At 38.6% G+C, this 20,610-nt stretch overlaps 1 protein-coding gene and 1 pseudogene across 1 annotated transcript in view; one reads left to right on the top strand and one right to left on the bottom strand.

Annotated features, from left to right (window-relative positions):
* ASXL2 (ASXL transcriptional regulator 2) overlaps positions 1-20,610 on the bottom strand; it is a 145,650-nt gene that overhangs the window by 82,882 nt on the left and 42,158 nt on the right. The gene's annotated exons all lie outside the window — the stretch shown is intronic.
* LOC109025765 (prostaglandin E synthase 3-like) lies at positions 2,198-3,837 on the top strand (annotated as a pseudogene).

Below are 20,610 nucleotides of genomic sequence, written 5' to 3'. Positions count from 1 at the left end.
GCCTCCGCCTGTAGAGTAGTTGGGACTACAAGTGTGCGCCACGATACCTGGCTAATTATTTTATTTTATTATTGTATAGAGACGGGCTCGCTTTGTTGCCCAGGTTGGTCTTGAACTCCTGCACTCAAGCAATCCTCCCACCTCAGCTCCCGAAGTGCTGAGATTATAGGTGTGAACCACTGCATCCAGCCTACTCTGAAGTATTTAAAAGTGAATGGGGCATTATGTCTACAATTTATTCTCAGACATCTCAGAAACACAAATTAGATAGATGTTAACATCTGGAGAATCCAGATAAAGTTTATATAAAAATTCTTTGTACTACCTTTGCAACTTTTCTAAGTCTGCAATATACCATATAAAGTTAAATAAATGTATATGATTTTTAAAAAAGTAAGTATATGAGAAAAGTCTATACAACAATTTGGACCAATGAAAAGAAAGAAGTACTGATCAATGCTACAAACATGATGGAGTTTGGAGTTTATGATTACATATTATATGATTCCATTTATATGAATGTCCAGATATGGCCAAACTACAGAGACAGAAAGTAGATTACAGGCTGTCAGGAGGAGCCAGCATTACCCGTATCCAGTATGAGAGATCTCACTGGAGTGATGAAAATATTCTAAAACTGGATTATGGTGATAGTAGCACAACTCAGTAAAATTACTTAAAACCATTGAACTGTGCACTGAAAATGGGTGGAGTTTCTGGCCTGGTGTGGTGACTGGCCCAAAATCCTAACACTTTGGGAGGCTGAGGTGGGAGGATCACTTGAGCCCGGGAATTTGAGACCAGCCTGGGAAACATATGGAGAACTTGTCTCTACAAAAAATGTAAAAATTAAGAAATCAGGCCAGGCGCGGTGGCTCACGCCTGTAATCCTAGCACATTGGGAGGCCTAGGCGGGCACATCACCTGAGGTCAGGAGTTCGAGACCAACCTGACCAACATGGAGAAATCCCATGGAGAAACCCCGTCTCTACTAAAAACACAAAATTAGCAGGGCATGGAGGCGCATGCCTGTAATCCCAGCTACTCAGGAGGCTGAGGCAGGAGAACAGCTTGAACCCGGGAGATGGAGGTTGCAGTGAGCCAAGATCGCGCCACTGCACTCCAGTCTGGGCAACAAGAGCAAGACTCCGTCTCAAAAAGAAAAAAATCAAAAAAATAAATAAATAGCCAGGTGTGGTGGTGTGTTCCCATAGTCCCAACTACTCCAGAAGCTGAGATGAGAGGATCGCTTGTGCCCAGGAGTTCAAGGCTGCAGTGAGCTATGATTGTACCACTGCACTCCAGCCTCGGTGACAGAGCAAGACCCTGTCAGGAAAGAAAGAAAAAGGGGAAAGGGAAAGGAAAGGAGGGGGAAAAAAAAAAAGAAAATGAGGTGGAGTTTGGAGTTTATGGCATGTAAACTACACCTCAATAAAGTTGTTTTTAAAAAAAATATGCGGGGCTGGGCGTGGTGGCTCACGCCTATAATCCCAGCACTTTGGGAGGCCACGGCGAGCAGATCACTCGAGGTCAGGAGTTGGAAACCAGCCTGACCAACATGGTGAACCACCGTTGAAACATGAGCCACTGCGCCTGGCCTGTTCCCATATTTTCTATGAACACGTATATATTCTCCCAGGGTCCCAGGGTGAAATAAAACAAAATGTATCCAGAAAACAAAGCACTTGATCACTTGACTAACCAAAGGAAAAGAAAACCATTCCAAAACAAGCACCATAAATATCCACTTATCAAATAAGCAGCAGCAAGAAAATGAAAACACTGGGGCAACTTAAGTCTCTCTGCTTTATTTAGAGTGTTTATCTTTCTGCTGTTTCTGGACCTGCACTATGATGGACGGACACTAATGAATGGATTCAATATGGCACAAACTGATCTACCATGTAAAGAGTACAATAATGCCACTGACACTCCTAGAACATCTCCTGCTTATGATGCAATGAGTTGCAAGTAATTCAGGTTATCTGGCGAACTAAAGATTTAATGGACTGAATCTCACTGGCAAGAAGCCTATCAACATTAATACTAAAAATGGAGTTGGGGAGAAGAATTCATCTTCCACCTTCACACAGAAATTTTGAAAGCCCAAAAATGATAATAAAAGGTAAAAGAAACTTGTAGTTAACTCTTTACTCTGCAAGGTTTTCTCTACATAAAAATTTAACAGTAAGTCCTCGGGACCCTTTTCCTACACTTTACTCTTCTCCCCGACCGGAGGGGCCGCTCTTTCTGCGCGGTGCATTCTGGGGACCGAGGTGGAGCCCGCCGCTGCCGCCATCGCCTGAGGGAAGCGAGAAGAGGCCGCGACCGGGAGAAAACGCAGAGTCGTCACCGGAGAGAAGTCGACTCCCTAGCAGCAGCCGACGCCAGAGGGCCGCCCACCTGTTCGCCCGTCCCCCTGCCCTGTTCACAATGCAGCCTGCTTCTGCAAAGTGGTACTATCGAAGGGACTATGTCTTCACCGAATTTTGTGAACACAGTAAGGATGTTCATGTAAATTTTGAAAAATCCAAACTTACATTCAGTTGTCTCAGAGGAAGTGATAATTTTAAGTATTTAAATGAAGTTGATCTTTTTCACAGTATTGATCCTAATGATTCCAAGCATAAAAAAAACGGACAGATCAATTGTATGTTGCTTACGAAAAGGAGAATCTGGCCAGTCATGGCCAAGGTTAACAAAAGGAAGGGCAAAACTCAATTGGCTTAGTGTGGACTTCAGTAATTGGAAAGACTGGGAAGATGGTTCAGATGAAGACAGGTCTAATTTTGATCGTTTCTCTGAGATGATGAACAACATGGGTGGTGAAGAAGATGCAGATTCACCAGAAGTAGATGGAGCAGGTGATGATTCACAAGACAGCGATGATGAAAAAATGCCAGATCGGGAGTAAGGAATACTGTCATCACCTGGATTTTGGGAAAGAAAAATAACTTCTCTGCAAGATTTCACAATTGAGAGAATTCCTAAGTTGACAGCTCTAAAGGCAGATGCTGTATTTGCCTACTTTGACCCATTTTTCAGCCTGTTTGTTTTTTAAAAGGCTTCACTAAGGGTTGATATGTACCATTGTATGGGGCAATTTTAAGTCAGCTAAGGCAATAACCTTATGCATGAACATTTCCTAGATTTTCATGAAGCTGTTGAGTGAGGTCCTAGGCAATTGATGCAGCAGTTGTGATAAATAAAAACATCTCACCTAAGTCTCCTTTTCTTCATAACATAGATACTGACATGATAGGAAGCTCTCAGCTTACGGAAAGAGAACTAAATTTTAGATTATAGAACATGGATTCAAAAATGGCTGGAACAAATTGGCTGACACCTTACTGGTAACCTGCTGTTCCTCTGGTGTTATCCTTCAGGATTGTTCCAAGTTTATTTTTCAAAATATTTACTTCACATTATTCTATATAAGTGACTACTTGTCAGTATTCACATGTATCTTAGCTAAAACTAGTGAATGCCCTAATTTAGATGGTTTTTGAAGCCTGTATGTTTGGTATTGTTTGACCCTTAGGTGTTTTTACATCTCTTAGCATGGAAGATGAAGAAAGCTGTACATTGTTGTTTAAGAGTCTGTACATTTAGACCAGATTTGTATCTGCACTGTCAGTATGGCAAATGAGTGAAAAACGTTTAATACTGTATTGGATTTATTTCTTTTTTTGATTCAGCTTATACCAGGGCTTAAAACCTCAATTTATGTTCATGACAGTGGGAATTTTTCTTGATGTCCACATTCTTTCTAATAAACTGTTGGAAGACTTCTTGGCTGTCCTTTTAAGTGTCTGGCTTACTGTAATTTTTATGTATTTACCACTTACTGGAATGGAGTTTTTATTTTTAATTGAGGAAAAATTTGGGATTATTTCTCTGTTTGAAAAAAGAGGCTTGCTGTAATGTCACAGGAAACCTTTTTAAAGTGGATCTGTAATAGAATATTGCAGATGCACTTTGCAGCAATTGGAAAAGAAAGTGTTGTGATTTGATTGAAATAAAACTAAATGTGTTGTCCTCCTCTAAAATATATATAGCAATAATTAGTAGTTATGCTGAAATTAATAATTTGAAACTATGTTTATGTACTGAAAGGATACATTTATAATGCTGTTTTGAACTAAAGGTTTCAATGTAAAAGAAAAAAATACAAATATAAAATCAAATAATAATACTAAAACTCCATAAACTCAGGGAAAAAAATATGGAAAAGAAGCTGTCTTGATTTCTCATTCATTTAATATTTACAAAGGACCTATCATATAGCAACACAGTAGTATGTGCAGGTGGTATAAAAGATGAAGTGGAAGTTTCCATAAGAAAGAAGTACTCATTCTTACATTTTAATGTAAAAATAACTGAACTGGAGCTGAGCTGAGCCAAATGACAGTCTCTTTACTAGTGTGCACATACACACACACACACACACACACACACAATTTGCCTCCAGAAAAATTCAGCAAATAGATAGAAGTTTAAAATGTACACTATCTAAAAACTGTTAGCCATATTTGCAATTTTGCTATTAATTCAAGAATCGAACAAAATCAGAAACTCAGGTTTAGAGCTTATGTTTTCTAATTTGTCAGTCTCCAACCCCGTGGTTTACAAATAACAGTATATTCAACTGTAAACGCAGTAGCACTTGTAGCAAAATTATGATTCTTAATGTTTCCTAATTATGTATTTTTTTAAAAAGAGATCTCTTCCCAAAATTAACTGGTAACTTTTCCGGTAACTAATGATGTCTAATTTCCCCACTGAACATCATGACATTTTCACTATTCTTTCTTTCATTCTTAGTTTCTTTCTGGGGCTCAAAGACACATGTAAATGAAGTCCAGAATAAAGTTCATTAAGTATACATGGCCCATCAACTTTCAAAGTTAAAAGTCTCAGCTTTAGCTTGCTTTGTCTTGTCTATAATCCTCCTCATTCTAAAGGCTCTTGCCAAAACTCTAAAACTTACTTGTTTTACCAATTCTGAATCATTGCATTGTGAGCAGAAGTTAATAAAAATCACATTCTTATCCTTCACTTTCTTAACCACCCATCACTGTCTAGATTTTAAATTTAACAAGGTAAAATGAACATTAACCTTCCTGAAAAAGTTAAAGGCATAACCTCTGCTCATTCTCTTTACCTTAGGCAAATGTTCTCTATTTCCTACTAATATAACAAGATGGCTGTTTCTCCTACATTAGATTAAATTGTGCCCCATTCAAATAAATGCAAAATCCTACAACTTTCTTATTGTGGTAAAATATACATAAAATTTACCATCTTACCTTTCTAAGTGTACAGGTTCAGCAGTGTTAAGTACAGTCACCCTGTTGAGCAACCTTTTCATCTTACAAAACGGAAACTCTACACCCACTAAACAGCAACCATCTTCCCCTGCCCACCAGCTCCTGGCAACCACCATTCTCTTTGTCTCTATGAATCTGACTACTCTAGGTATCTCATATAAGTGGAATCGTACAGTATTTTTTATTTTTTGTCTGGCTTATTTCACTTAGCACAATGTCTTCAAGATTCATCCATGCTGCAGCAGGTGTCATTTTCCTTTCTTTTTAAAGCTGAATATTCCATTGAATATATATGCTACATTTTGTTCATCCATCCATCCACCCACCAATGGATATTTGGGTTGTTTCTTCCCTTTGGCTACTGTGAATCACGCTGCTATGAACACTAGTGTTAAAACTATCTGTTAAGTCTCTGCTTTCGATTCTTTTGCATATACAGGCAGAAGAGGAATTGCTGGGTAAAATAAAATCCTGCAACTTTTGATCATTCTTTACTTAATTCTCAGTTTACACAACTCTCTCTCTGTTTTCAACACCTACTAACAAAAATCAGATAAGATATCGGTTGACAAGGGAGCTCCATAGGTGACCTAGTCCATTTACCTACAGGTACTTGTACACCCTCTAAGGTATCTAAACAGGTAATCACCCAATGTCTTATACAAGCATACAATGTGGTGGGCGGGCACTATGTCCTCAAGCATTTCCAATTATTCACAAATTCCTTCTTAAGCTAAGCTAAATACTCTTCCTATAAGTCTATTTATAAGTCTACCTTTATGATGGAAATCAGTAGTATAATGCTGGGAAAATCTGGGGGGCTCTTTGTTTTCCTCTGCAATGTTTGAATTTTGAAACTGATTTTGCAACAAATTATCTTTGAAAGTGGGGTGGAAAAGTTTGACATTATTTCTTTATCATTCCAGTGACAGTTGTTTAAGTATTTTAAGACTTCATGAAATCCTGAAGTCTACTCCTTTCCAGATTATTTTTGGTCTCCTCACTGGCATTCCATGCTGCACCCAATCCAAAGAATCTTTAATACAATAAGCTTGTACCGTCCATCCTCAAAATTCATCAGTGTCTGCCAATATTTGTTATCCCCATTTCAAACCTTTGATAAACAGGTTTAAGGGACATCATTAATCCAACTTATTTGATCCTAGAGATATTCTCCCTTGCAATAACAAGTTACTGCCTAATTCCTACTTTAATCCCCAATCTCTTGTCCATTTTTTCCGTACTCCTTCCTATAAAATACAGTTGTCAAAACTTGGCCTTAAGGCCACAATGATTAATCATTTTCCCTATTCCTGGCTGAACTATACACAATCTATATTTATCCTTCAAAGCTCAATCCCTTGAACTTCAATAGGATTAAATAATAGACTTTCAAGGTAAAAAAAAAAAAAAAAAAAAAAAAAAAAGTCATCTAGACCAGATGCTTAAATGCCCTCACTTCAAGTCGATTTTATTTTATTTATTTGTTCATTTATTTAGAGACAGGGTCTCGGCTCTGTAACCCAGGCTGGCTCAATCATACTGCAGCCTTGAACTCCTAAGCTCAAATGCTCCTTCCTCCTCAGCCTCTTGAGTAGCTGAACCACATGTCTGCACCACCACGAACAGCTAATAATTTTTTTTTTTTTTTTTTTTTTTTTTGGGTAGAGATGGGGTCTCCCTATGTTGCCCAAGCTAGTCTCAAACTCCTGGGCTCAAGCGATCCTCCCGCTTCACCACCCAAAGTGATTACAGGCATAAGCCACCACACCTGGCCTAAAGTCAATTTTAAATATAAAGATATAATAAATTTATAGTCAACGTATCTACAATCTTTCATTCACATGATATCCACTTAGACATATATCTGTAAACACACACCCACAATCATTATTCACATATGAACTCTCGAAATTTAATACTACATAACTTTAAGACCAAAAATAGATTTTATGGCATACTTACATGCCTTTACAAACAGAAAACACAGAACAAAACTGACCTCAACAGCACACTTACATTGGAAATTTCTAAATTACGTTTGGTAATTTAGAAATTACTGAATTAATAAATAGTCTTGGTTGATTTTAGATTTAAATTTAAATTTTTGTATTCCTACACACCTTCAGTAAAACATTTTTCCTTCCCTTGATCACATTACCTGCAATTCCACCATGATTGATTCATTCGGATTAACAACTAATCTGCTTTTTAAAAAGAAATAATATAAATGTAGCTTTTAACTTTGATTTAAAAAGTAAACATTTGATTCGTCCACACTTCAATGAATTTGTTTCTTCATACTGTTTTCCTCCCCAGAATACACCATCAAACAAATGGGAATAAAAGCACTAAAGACATAAGGGAAAGGGTGTGTAGGAAAACTTTTAAACAAGCATCTTGGGGTAAGTAGATCTAGTTGGGGCCCCAAAATGAGAGGTTCTAGGTCAACAGAGCAGCAGATGGGCACAGAACAAATGAGAGTGATCTAGGAATCGCCTAGAGAGGGAGGTCATAGCAATAAAAGATTCCTTGGAAATTTTTTGTCGTTGTTTGCTTTATCTTACCGTTAACACCTAACTATAAACCTTCACTCTATCATCCCATTATTGTCTTCCACTAACATCTTCTAAAAAGCATGGCTTTGTCCACTAGCATTAACAAGTGGGCAAAACAGTTTCAAATGAAAAAAAAAAAGGAGTCCAGTAATTCTATGTTCTATTTTTAAGTAAACAAATGAAATAACAAGGTTCAATATTATTTAGATTAGATAATTACAAACTCTTGGTATAGAAGGGCCTTAGAGAACAATCTAACTTTTCACCTAAAGAGAAATAAAAAACAGCTCATTAAGATCCTTGTCCAGGCCAGCTGGGTGCGGTGGCTCATGCCTGAAATCCCAGCACTTTGAGAGGCCGAGGCAGGTGGATCACGTGAGTCAGGAGTTCGAGACCAGCCTGACCAACATGGAGAAACCCCGTCTCCACTAAAAATACAAAAAATTAGCCAGGCATGGTGGCGCATGCCTGTAATCCCAGTTACTCGGGAGGCTGAGGCAAGAGACTCACTTGAACCTGGGAGATGGAGGTTGCGGTGAGCCAAGATCGCACCATTGCACTCCCTCCCTGGGCAACAAAGAGCAAAACTCCATTTCAAAAAAATAAAAAAGAAAAGATCCTTGTCCAGGCCGGGCACAGTAGCTCACGCCTGTAATCCCAGCACTTTGGGAGACCAAGGCGGGCAGATCACGAGGTCAGGAGTTTGAGACCAGCTTGGCTAACATAGTGAAACCCCATCTCTACTAAAAATACAAAAAATTAGCCGGGAGTGGTGGCAGCCACCTGTAATCCCAGCTACTGGGGAGGCTGAGGGAGGAGAACTGCTTGAACCCTGGAGGCAGAGGTGCAGTGAGCTGAGATCGCACCATTGCACTCCAGCCCAGGCAACAGTGCGAGACTGTGTCTCAAAAAAAAAAAAAAAAAAAAATCCTTGTCCAATCTCCTGAGTGCAGCAGAAACAGCACTTATATTTTAGACTCACAGATGTGGGTTCAAGTTCTATCACTAATTAGATATGTAATTTTTCACTGATTTTATGTGTTTATCTATGAGATAATGATCTCACAAGGCTTATTAAAGATTAAACAGACCATGTGAATGGACTCCCATCTTAGTCAAGGCCATTTCACTACTGGTTTATTACAGCATCAGACTTTTCAATCTTATGAGGAATAGGAAATAAAAAGTAGGCCAGATGTGGCAGTGTACACCTGTAATACCACCTACTATAGAAGCTATGGTGGGAGAATCACCTGAGCCCAGAAGGTCGAGGCTGCAGTGAGCTATGATCACACCACTGCACTCCTGCCTGAGACAAACAGAGAGACAGAGACAGAGACACAGAAAGGGAGACACATACACATACACACACACACACACACACACACACACACACACACACACACAGAGGAGGGTTTATTATCTGAGGTAAAAGGCGTATTAGTGAGGAAAACAAAATACTTATGAATGAATATAAACTATGGGCATGGTTCTGAAAGAACTCAGCTGGAGAGAGAGAATAAAAATCAACAGATTCAATTAAGTAAACCAAAAGACAGAAATTTTGCAATTTTATACCTTTGTCCTACTTGGTATTCTTGTTGATTTAGCAAACAGAGCTTGGACATCTAAACAGCTAACGCTACTTATTACAATTATTTTCTACTTTGAACCAGAGTTACCAGTCCTGATGTAGCCATTTATATTGAGATTCAGAGTTTTGAAGTAGTTGGTTGACCCATTAATTTTACCAATTCCTGGCATTTCCCAACTAAGAGAAGTAACTTAGTTATGGTAGATCTTAGGAGATTATTAAATGACTTTCGTTGCAAGTTTATGTTCCCTCAAGTCTCAAAAATAAAGACTAGAATAGGGGAGGCCAAATGGCACAAGCAAGTGGGAGAAGATCACAAAAATAGTCCAGCCCAGGAAGCCTCTTTGTCCTTGTGGGCCTGACACTACAACACCTCCCGCTCTCGCAAGAGGCTGAGCAGCCAGGTAGCTCAAGCAAAGGGGATCCTGCCAGGAAGCCTGTCTGTCTCCACAGGCTGAAGACTCCCTTCTGTCCACATCTACAGGCATCAGGCAACCGAGCCTGTGAAAATTCCCACCCCCTCAGAGAGAAGCAACAGAGATCAATAAGAAGCAGCAGAGGTCAATGGGAGCCTCTGTGGCACCAGATAAAACAAGCAGACCCAAATACCACGGCAACGGATCTGAAAATTAAACTGTTATTGGAACCACAATCCACTAAAACAGTCCAGGACCTGCATGGTAAACCTAAGTAAGCACAGTGAATGCCAGCTTAAATAAGACTGGACATCCCCTAACATGATAGCCAAAATATCCAGGGTTCAATGGAAAATCGCTATCTGAATCAAAGAAGACAATTAAAGGACACCAACACTGAGACAGATGTTAAAATTGTAAGAAAAATTTCAGAGTAGGCCGAATGCAGTGGCTCACGCCTGTAATCCCAGCACTTTGGGAGGCCGAGACAGGTGTATCACCTGAGGTCAGGAGTTTGAGGCCAGTCTGACCAGTATGGTGAAACCCCGTCTCTAGTACAAAAAGTAGCTGGGCATGGTGGCGCATGCCTGTAGTCCCAGCTACTTGGGAGGCTGAGGCAGGATAATTGCTTGAACCCGGGAAGAGGAGGATGCAGTGAGCCGAGATCGCATCACTGCTCTCCAGCCTGGGTGACGGAGCAAGACTCTGCCTCAAAAAAAAAAAAAAAAAAAATTAATAAATAAATAAAAATGGGAATAGCTCTCATTAAAAAATGCTTCAAGAACTACTTAAAATTCTCTTGAAACAAACATATAGAAAATATCAGCAAAGACGGAACTTTTAAAAAGAAATCAAATAGAAATTATAAAAATAAAAAATACATTAAGAAATTTAAAAACTCACCAGATGAAATCAGTAAGAGAGTGGAGACAACAGAGGACAGAATCAGTGAGCTTAAGAACAGGTCAATACAATTTACTCAATGTGAAGAGACGGAAAAAATAACACCAAAAAAATTAACAGAATCTCAAGGCATTGTGGGATAATAACAGAAGATTCAACATTCATATCATCAGCATTCCAGAAAGAAAAGAGAAAGAGAGTAGGGGAGAAAGAGTATTCAAAGAATTGGCCAGGCACGGTAGCTCACATTTGTAATCCCAGCACTTTGGAAGGCCAAGGTGGGGGAATCACTTGAGGTCAGGAGTTCGAGACCAGCCTGGCCAATGCAGTGAAACCCTGTCTCTACTAAATTAGCTGGCTTGGTGGCACACACCTGTAATCCCAGCTACTCGGGAGGCAGGAGAATTGCTGGATCCTGGGAGGCAGAGGTTGCAGTGAGCAGAGATCACATCACTGCACTCCAGCCTAGGTGACACAATAAGACTCCGTCTCAAAAAAAAAAAAAAAAAAAAAAAAAAAAGAGTATTCAAAGAACTAACAGCTGAAAACTTCTCTTATTTGGTTAAAGAAATAAACACAGGCCAGGCACAATGGCACAGGCCTGTAATCCCAGCACTTTGGGAGGGCAAGGCAGGCAAACTGCTTGAGCTCAGGTATTGCGCTGGGCAACATGGTGAAACCCTGCCTCTACAAAAAATGCAAAAATTAGATAGGCATGGTGGTGCACACCTGTGGTCCCAGCTACTCAGGAGGCTAAGGTGGGAGGATTGCTTGAGCCCAGGAGGCTGAGGCTGCAGTGAGCTGAGATCGCACCACTGCACTCCAGCCTGGGCAACAAAATGAGACCCTGTCTCCAAAAACAAAAAACCTGAAGATGTAACAGGATTTAAAAAGAAAAAGAAAAAGTAATAAAGAAAAATGAAGAAATAAACCTACAGATTCAAGAAACTCAGTGAATCTAAATAGGATAAATCTAAATAAGTCCACCAAGATACATCATAATTAAACTTCTGAAAACTAAATCCAAAGAAAAAGTCCTGAAAGCAGTCAGAGAGAAACAACACATTACTACAGGGAAACACCAATTCAAATGACAATAGATTTCTCACCTAAAACCACATAGGCCAGAAGGAAGTGGCATGACATTTCACTAGTGCTGAATGAAAAGAACTGTCAATTGTGAATTCTATATCTGATGAAACAGCTTCAGACTAAGTAAAACTAAAAGTAGTTTACTAAGAGAAGTAGAACTATTCTTAAAGAATGATTAAAGGAAGTCATTCAATAGAATGGAAATGATAAAAGAAGCAATCCTGTAGCACCAGGAAGAAAAAACAGAAAGAACAGGAATAGGTATATACCACAGACTATGCTTCTCATAAATTTTATAAATCACATTTCATGACTGGAACACAAATGTTAATACCATCTCATACTCAAGAATCTAAATGGAAGTACGGTTTCCACACTTCACTTAGAGTGGTAAAATGATTATCAGCAGACTGTGATAAATCACATGTATATATTGTAATACCCAGTTGAAACAGTTAAGAAAAGCATGTAAAGACATACAAAGAAATACAATACTATAAATAAATCAAGACAGAATCCTAAAATATGATCCATGAGGAAGTCAAGAAAAGACAAACAGAGGAATGAGAAATAGAGGAAACAAACAGAAAACAAAAAAAACAAAAAGGCAAACTCACCTATCAACAATTACTTTAAATATAAATGGTGTAAACACACAAATTAAAATGCAAGGATTGGCAGCATGGGCCAAAAAAAAAAAAATTCTAAACTATGCAGTTTACAAGAAATTCATTTACAGTTTCAAGGTGTCTTTAAAATTAAACATGCACTTACCACACAACCCAGCAACAGCACTTTCTGTACATTTATCCCAGAGAATGGAAAATGTATGCCCATACAAAAACATTTACACAGATGTTCACAGAAGTTTTATTTTTAATAGCCAAAGCCTGGAAACAATTCAGAAATCATGCAATGGATAAACAGTTAGAAACGGTCGTACGTCCATGTCAAAGAATACTACTCGGCAATAAAAAAGAATGAACTATGAACACAATAACTTGGAGGACTCTCCAGAGACATACAATGAATGGGGGCTGCGGGGGAAGCCAATCCCAGATGGTTACATACTCTATGATTCCATTAAACACTTGAAATGACAAAATTATAAAAATGTAGGACAGACTAGTATAAGGAAGGGGGGGGCAAGAGGTACTAGGGAAGTACATGTGGTTTTAAAAGGGGAACACAAGGGATATTCGTTGAAAGTATTCTGTATCTTGTGTGGTGGTAGGTACATGAATCTATACACGTGATAAAACCACATAGCACCCTATACACATACACACACCCCGGTACCAGTAAAACCAGGTGGATTATATCAGAAACAATATTCTCGCTGTGACACTGCACTATGGTTTTGTACAATGTTACCATTAGGAGAATCTGCATAAAAGGTTACTTCCTACAACTGCTTATGGCTTACATTTTTCTGTTGTACTTTAATTTTCTATAGTGAGCAATGGACAGCTGTTGTTTATTCCTGGCCAATATCCATTCCCTCTTCTTCTGCAAAGAATGCTCAATTTTGGCTGGGCATGGTGGCTCATGCCTGTAATCCCAGCACTTTGGAAGGCTGAGGTGGGCGGATCACTTGAGGCCAGGAGTTTGAGATCGGCCTGACCAACACAGTGAAACCCCATCTCTACTAAAAATACAAAAAATTAGCCGGGCGTGGTAGCGTGCGCCTGTAATCTCAGTTACTCGGGTGGCTGAGGCAGGAAAATTGTTTGAACTCAGGAGGCAGAGGTTGCAGTGAGCTGAGATTGCACCACTGCACTCCAGCCTGGGCAACAGAGCAAGACCCTGTCTCAAAAAAAAAAAAGCTTAATTTTGCTTTGGGGAACTATGCCCTCCCCTACTGGAAATAGTCTTGGTAAGACTGTCCATCAAGATATCTCACCATCCCTGGGCACTGGGCCAACCAAGTTCACTCTTCCCTTAAAGTTTAACCTTGAGCAGAGTAGACAATGACTAATTTAGCCCAGCTGCAGTGTCTTGATGAGACTATGCATTAGTTCTATCTACCTGATCTCTGAAGCTGCCTTCCTTCTCCTAATTTCAGAGCCTGTTTCTTGCCTTTGAGTCTGAGTCTTGCCTCCGCCCCCATATTCTTTAAATAAATCTCATTTTGCTTAAGTTATTCACATTTGGTTCCTACTATTTGCACTTAAAGAACCCAATCAATGACCAGGCGCGGTGGCTCACGCTTGTAATCCCAGCACTTTGGGAGGTCAAGGCGGGCAGATCACTTGAGGTCAGGAAGTCAAGACCAGCCTGGCCAGCATGGTAAAACCCCGTCTCTACTAAAAATACAAAAATTAGCCGGGGGTGGTGGCAGGCACCTGTAATCCCAGCTACAAGGGAGGCTGAGGCAGAAGAATCACTTGAACCTGGGAGGCAGAGGTTGCAGTGAGCCGAGACCATGCCACTCCACTCCAGCTTGGGTGACAGAGTGAGACTCTGTCTCCAAATAAATAAATAAATAAATAAGAACAAATCAAATATATGCTCCCTTCAAACAAACATAACACAAAACAAAATTTACTTATTTTATTTTTTAATTATAATTTTAACTTTGTAAGACCTTAATTAAGCTTTCATCCACAAACTCTTGCTTACAATAAACAGGTTCTTACAAATGAACTTAATGGACTACAAATATAACTAGAGTTAAAAAGACTAACTACACTCTAATTATAACCCAAGCATGCCATGTCCAAGTAACATGAAAATACATGGGCATGACTGTTGCCCTCAAGTCTCACAGGCAATACGACTGTTGCCCTCAGGTCTCACAGGCGTGTAACACGGGAACTGCTATAGTGGAGGTGAATCTAAAAGGCCATGCCCACACACAAAAAGTCAATTCAGTAAAGGATCCAGACTAAGATTTTTAACCCATTCTGCCCTGGTTTTAAGTATCATGCCCCTAAAGGATTTACCAATTTTTTTTTTTTTAGATGGAGTCTTGCTGTGTTGCCCAGGCTAGAGTGCAGTGGCATGATCTCGGCTCACTGCAACCTCCACCTTGTGGGTTCAAGCAATTCTCCTGTCTCAGCCTCCCGAGTAGCTGGGATTACGGGCGCCGGCCACCACACCCAGCTAATTTTTGGATTTTTTAGTAGAGATGCAGTTTCACCATATTGGTCAGGCTAGTCTCGAACTCTTGACCTCAAGTGATCCACCCACCTCGGCCTCTCAAAGTGCTGGGATTACAGGCGTGAGCCACCATGCCCAGCCGATTTACCAATATTTTATCTAAATTAAGAGCATAAACATACATTTTCAATCTTACAGCCATAAAGCAAATGTTAATATACATGTTTCCAGTCTACTAAATATTTTCATTATTACTCTGCAGAATACTTGGCATCCCAACGCTTTTATAAGTCAAATGTTGATTTTAATAAACCTTAATGTAGATCGGATTTCTAAACTTATGATCAAACAATAATTACAAACTGCAAGAACCAAACAAAGCACACTTAACGAATAAACATTAACATAATAATATCGATATTACTTAGTTTCTGGACTAATTATTTAGTTTTATAAAGTAAAACTCATGCATTCAAAGGTAAGTTCAATTAAATTTATAAAAGTGTGCTTTATAATTGCATAATACTTCTTTAGAATAAAGTAATACTTCTTACCTTCTGGAGTTGGAATGCAGTGCAGGAAAATGAAAGAAGGAAAAAAAAAGCTTTTAATTTTTCTTACAAAGCAACAATAAAACCAAAAATTAAACTGTCCCTTCCCATCCCAGCAATATCCACAGTTCCCCAAATTAGTAACCCCCTCATTAATTTCTTCATTAAAATTTACAAATTAGCCAAAAATATCATATCAAAATGTCTAAAGATACACAAATTTAGCTAAACAGTCTAAACTACTTCAGAAAACAGTTGCAGTAATTTGATTATGTAACAGAGTAAAACTGTTAGGGCAGTTAAATGTGGATACAATGAATACTTCCCATTCTTTAATATTCTTCCCATGCATTTCAATTTCAAGGAGCCATCATAATGCCATCAGCTGTGGACTTAAGGTTTATTAGCTTCCCTGTGATCCATAATGGAGCTCTTATGGATCTGAATTACAATGGATAAGAATACTCTTTTCTGTTAATATCCAAGCATTTTGTTGTCATTTTTTTCATTACTAATCCTTCTTGACATCCCTACCAGGTTTGTGGGCTTGAAAGCAGACTTCAACTAACAGATAGGGAAGATGGCTGGGCACAATGTCTCATGCCGAGGCCAAAGCAGGATTGCTTGAGCCCAAGAGTTCAAGATGAGCCTGAGCAACATAGTGAGACCTCATCTCTACAAAAAATATTTAAAAAATGTTTAAAAAGAAGAAAAGGAGGAAGATGCAGGCTTAACCACAAAGGAATCCTCCAACCTTAGATATAGTATCAATACAAATAATGTTCTTCATTCTAAAACTAAGCTCTTTCTAATGAAATCACTTCAAGGCAATTCAGCTTAGCAAATAATCAAATGATCTACTCTGCAGGGGTAAGGATTTCTGCTGAAAAGTAGTAGAGAATATTGACTTTATTTCCCTTGCTATATACACTTTTGCATGTGGAGAGATATGGGGAAAAAAAATAAGTGCTCTGATTGGTTTTTAGTATAAAGTAGGCTAAAACATATAACCTTAAATACTGTATGAAAGAGATTATTTTCTTCATAAACAAATTGTACTAATCAGATGTCATTAGGACTCCCCCAAAGAGGTAAAATCTCAGTCTCTAAAATGTTTATTGAGCATAATCTTTGCTGGGTGGTTCCCAGAGTTCTTTACAATCTAGGCAGTTGGCCACACTCATTCATTAGCTATATAACTTACTCACCTATATTAATCTTATAGTGTGAAAGATTCAAACTCACCAAAATTACTAATTATATATCATGAACCCTTGGGATCACTCATGAATGGTCTAATTCATAAAATGCCAAATTTGTGGACAATAAATTCATGAACAAATAATCTTCCTAATTTATTTCCCCTCTTCTATTCATGAATGGAAAGACAAGAAAAACTAGTCAGAGAATAGGGTCTCAAGAACTGAATATTTTACTATTTTTCTCTTCTTTCCTAAAAACTCTATTTCTCTATTAGCTGATAGAAGAGTCAAGATATTACAGTTAATAAGATGAGCAAAGCAGGTTAAGGAAACTCCAAAGGGGGGTGGGGGGGGGGGGGGCGTGGGAAGCACTAAAGGCAATAGCTACTTCAGAAGGAAGGTATTAAGTCTGACACTTAATGCTATAAAAGCACATCTGTAAACACTAATGGCAGCCACAGCTGATGGAAGGGAAAAACCTATTGTATATCTAGCCTAAGCGCAGAAGTAGTAATGAGTAGTTACAGTAAAGAATTAATAGGCATGGTTTCAAAGAATATTCAGGGTGTGTATTCTGTCAACAGTGTGTAGGCTTAATGTGTAGATTTAATTGTTCTATTTTTTGTAAGCCAGAATATCCAAAATTGCATACAACTAGTCTCAAGTTCTTATCTGTTAGATATAAAGTGACATATTCATGTGATAAAATGACTGCAATTTATTTCAGAACAGCCCAGGGTGTAAATACTATTTATAGTTTATGATGGAGGATGTATCCTTTTGTTTTTATAATTTTTGAAAAGTAAAAATTTATATTTTAAAAAAGCGTCTTCAGGCCAGGTACTGTGGCTCACATCTGTAATCCCAGCAGTTTGGGAGGCCAAGGTGGGAGGATCCCTTAAGCCCAGGAGTTTGAGACCAGCCCGGGCAACACAGAGACCTTGTCTCTACAAAAAATTTAAAAATTAGCCAGGCATGGTGGTGTGTGCCTGTGGTTCCAGCTACTAGGGAGGCTGAGGTGGGAGAATCACTTGAGGCTGGGAGGTTGAGGCTGCAGTGAGCCGTGATTAAAAAACAAAATAAAACAAAACCAAGAGGCAGCCAGGTGCAGTGGCTCATGCCTGTAAACCCAGCACTTTAGGAGGCTGAAGCAGGCAGACCCCTTGAGTCCAGGAGTTCAAGACCAGCCTGAGCAACATGGCAAAACCCTGTCTCTACAAAAAAAAAAAAAAAAAAAAAAAAACCACAAAAAATTAGCCAAGCACGGTGGCACACACCTGTGGTCCCAGCTACTTAGGAAGTCAAGGCTGCGGTGAGCCATGATTGTCCCACTGCACTCCAGTCTGGGTGACAGTGAGACTATCTCAAAAAGAAAGAAAAAGAAAGAAGTTACATTCACTCATGTGTTCAGCTGTACCTGTATATTTTTATGTATTACATAAATATGTAGTAGCTAATATTTATTCCCCAAAAGGTGCGACAGATTCGCCAGCAGAGGGCTTTTCAGCTAAGCTCTTCTAGTACCTAGTAGGCAGTTTCCTGTGGCCACCTCAGGCTGCAGCACCAATGAACTTTGCCATCCACTGAACTAGAGCCCTGCTTTCTTTTTACCTTTGAATAGTTAATCCCTGGTTAATCTGTTAATAACTTCCAGTTAATAACTTTCCTGTTCAAATTACTGTGTACTTTCTGGTCTTCTGATCAGACCCTAAGAACTATATAAGTGTATAGCTCAGAGACTTACACAGAACTCTTAACTTATCAATGCCCAAAATCCCAGACACGGTTCCATTAAGCTGTGTGGGAGTAGCCATGCGAGCATATTTGGGAGGCTGGAGTTTGAATCACCTCTGACACTCCTGACAAATAGTTTGTAATGACAAGAAGAAATACGGGCTCAAGTCAGGAGAAACTTAAACTGGGGCACTAGGTGCTCTTTGTTTCTCTGCAAACTGTAAAATCAGCATCATCAGACAAAAAGGAAAGCGCTTTTTAAAAAAGGCTATTTTATATACTGATGGCTAATGACAACCATTTTGCCATAACTGTTACTTTGATTCAAGGTAAAATAAAATTCTGAATCATTTCCCTTAGTAACTGAAGTATACCGTCAAAATGTACACAAAAATGGACACATCTCTCTGAATCTTTGGTTTTATTTCTAGTGTCTCAGGAGGGAAACAAAATACCTAACCATTCCTTCAATATTTAGATTCATACAAATGCACAGTATAATCCAGAATCAACACATGAGCTGTAATAATGAGAATAGGGGTTCCTTAAACAAACCCAATAAACAAAATCTCTACCCAATGAATAATATAGATTTTTAAAAAGCAAACTGTCTACAGAAAAACAAATGAGTAAAAGCTTACAAAATTGTTTTAAAGGTTCTAACAGTACTTCAAATTTGGAACAAGCAATTCTGTGTTGAAGAGCTCAACCCTAGGAAACCACTGCCACATTATCACTGGTATTTATGTAACAAACAGAAATTAGGTTATATTTTAGCCACAGAAAATTGAACAAGGAGGTGAGACATCTCTCAACAAAATTCTTTTTACTATTTTTGATTTTATGAAATAACTGTTTATTGGTAAACAGCATGGGAATTAACTCTTCTCTACTTACAAATGACCAGATATCACAGCTACAGCATTTATCTATAGTATAACTTTTCATGTCTTCTTGTTTTAACTGTTACAAAAAAGAACTAAGCTAATTTAAAGAACTCCACAATGCCTTTGCTATCGACTCTGACTACTAAGTGTAACAGAAACAGTTCTTAACCTCTCCTGGCCTAAGTCATGTCCTCCCATTTCACCTGAAACATCAAAACTTCTGTCTTTTTTCTTCCCTATTACTCCTATGGGAAATTCTATTTTTTTTTTTTTTTTTTTTTTTTTAAGAGGCAGGGTCTTGCTTTGTTGCCCAGGGCTGGAGTGCAGTGGCACGATCACGGCTCACTGCAGCCTTGACCTCCTGGGCTCAAGTGATCCTCCTGCCTCAGCCTCCCAGCATATTTGGGAGGTTGGAGTTTGAATCACCTCTGACACTTCCTGAGGTGATTATTATTAATATACGAGGTACTAATAATACCTCATATATTCATAGGACATATATTCATGGGACTATACGCTTGCACTACTATGTTTTCTTTTTTTTTTTTTTTTTTTCTTTTTTTTGTAAAGACAAGGTCTTGCTATCTTGTTCAGGCTGGTCTCAAACCCCAGGCCTCAAGCGATCCTCTCGTCTCAGCTTCCCAAAGTGTTGCGGTTACAGGCATGAGCCACCATGCCCAGCTTAAACTATCTTTAAAATTAGTGCATTAATGCATAAAAACAACATAATGGAATACAAAAAGTCACAGATCCTGGTGAGGGGAAAAATTTAAGGACCTTTTTCTTATTTTCTAAAATGCTGCTATGCTTTATAAACAGGCATTTAATTTAAATATTGTAATGCTTTTGTAAAAAAATAAACAAGGAATTCACGTTTCTAATTAATTCTCAGAGTTCCATACTTTGGATAAATGATTTCCAATCTTACTTACCACCTAACTTCTTAAAGGGGCTAGTACCTGAATCTTTCGCAGCTAGGAGCCAACCACTTCTTTTTAAATATTTTATTGGTTGGTTGCGGTAAAACCCACATAACATAAAAGTTACCATTTTAACCGTTTTTAATCAGTGGCATTAAGTACATTGACAATGCTGTGCAACTGTCACCATCATCCATCTTCAGAATGTTTTCAACGTCTCTAACAGAAATTCTGTACTCATTTAATAGAAACTCACTATTCCCCACTACTCCAGTCTGTGGTAACCTCTATTCTACTTTCTCTCTATGAACTTACCTATTT

Source organism: Gorilla gorilla, chromosome 12 (genome assembly GCF_029281585.2).
Source record: "Gorilla gorilla gorilla isolate KB3781 chromosome 12, NHGRI_mGorGor1-v2.1_pri, whole genome shotgun sequence".
NCBI lineage: Eukaryota > Metazoa > Chordata > Mammalia > Primates > Hominidae > Gorilla > Gorilla gorilla.
Note: the sequence above shows the minus strand (reverse complement) of the source record. Positions and strands in the feature narration are given on the sequence as shown.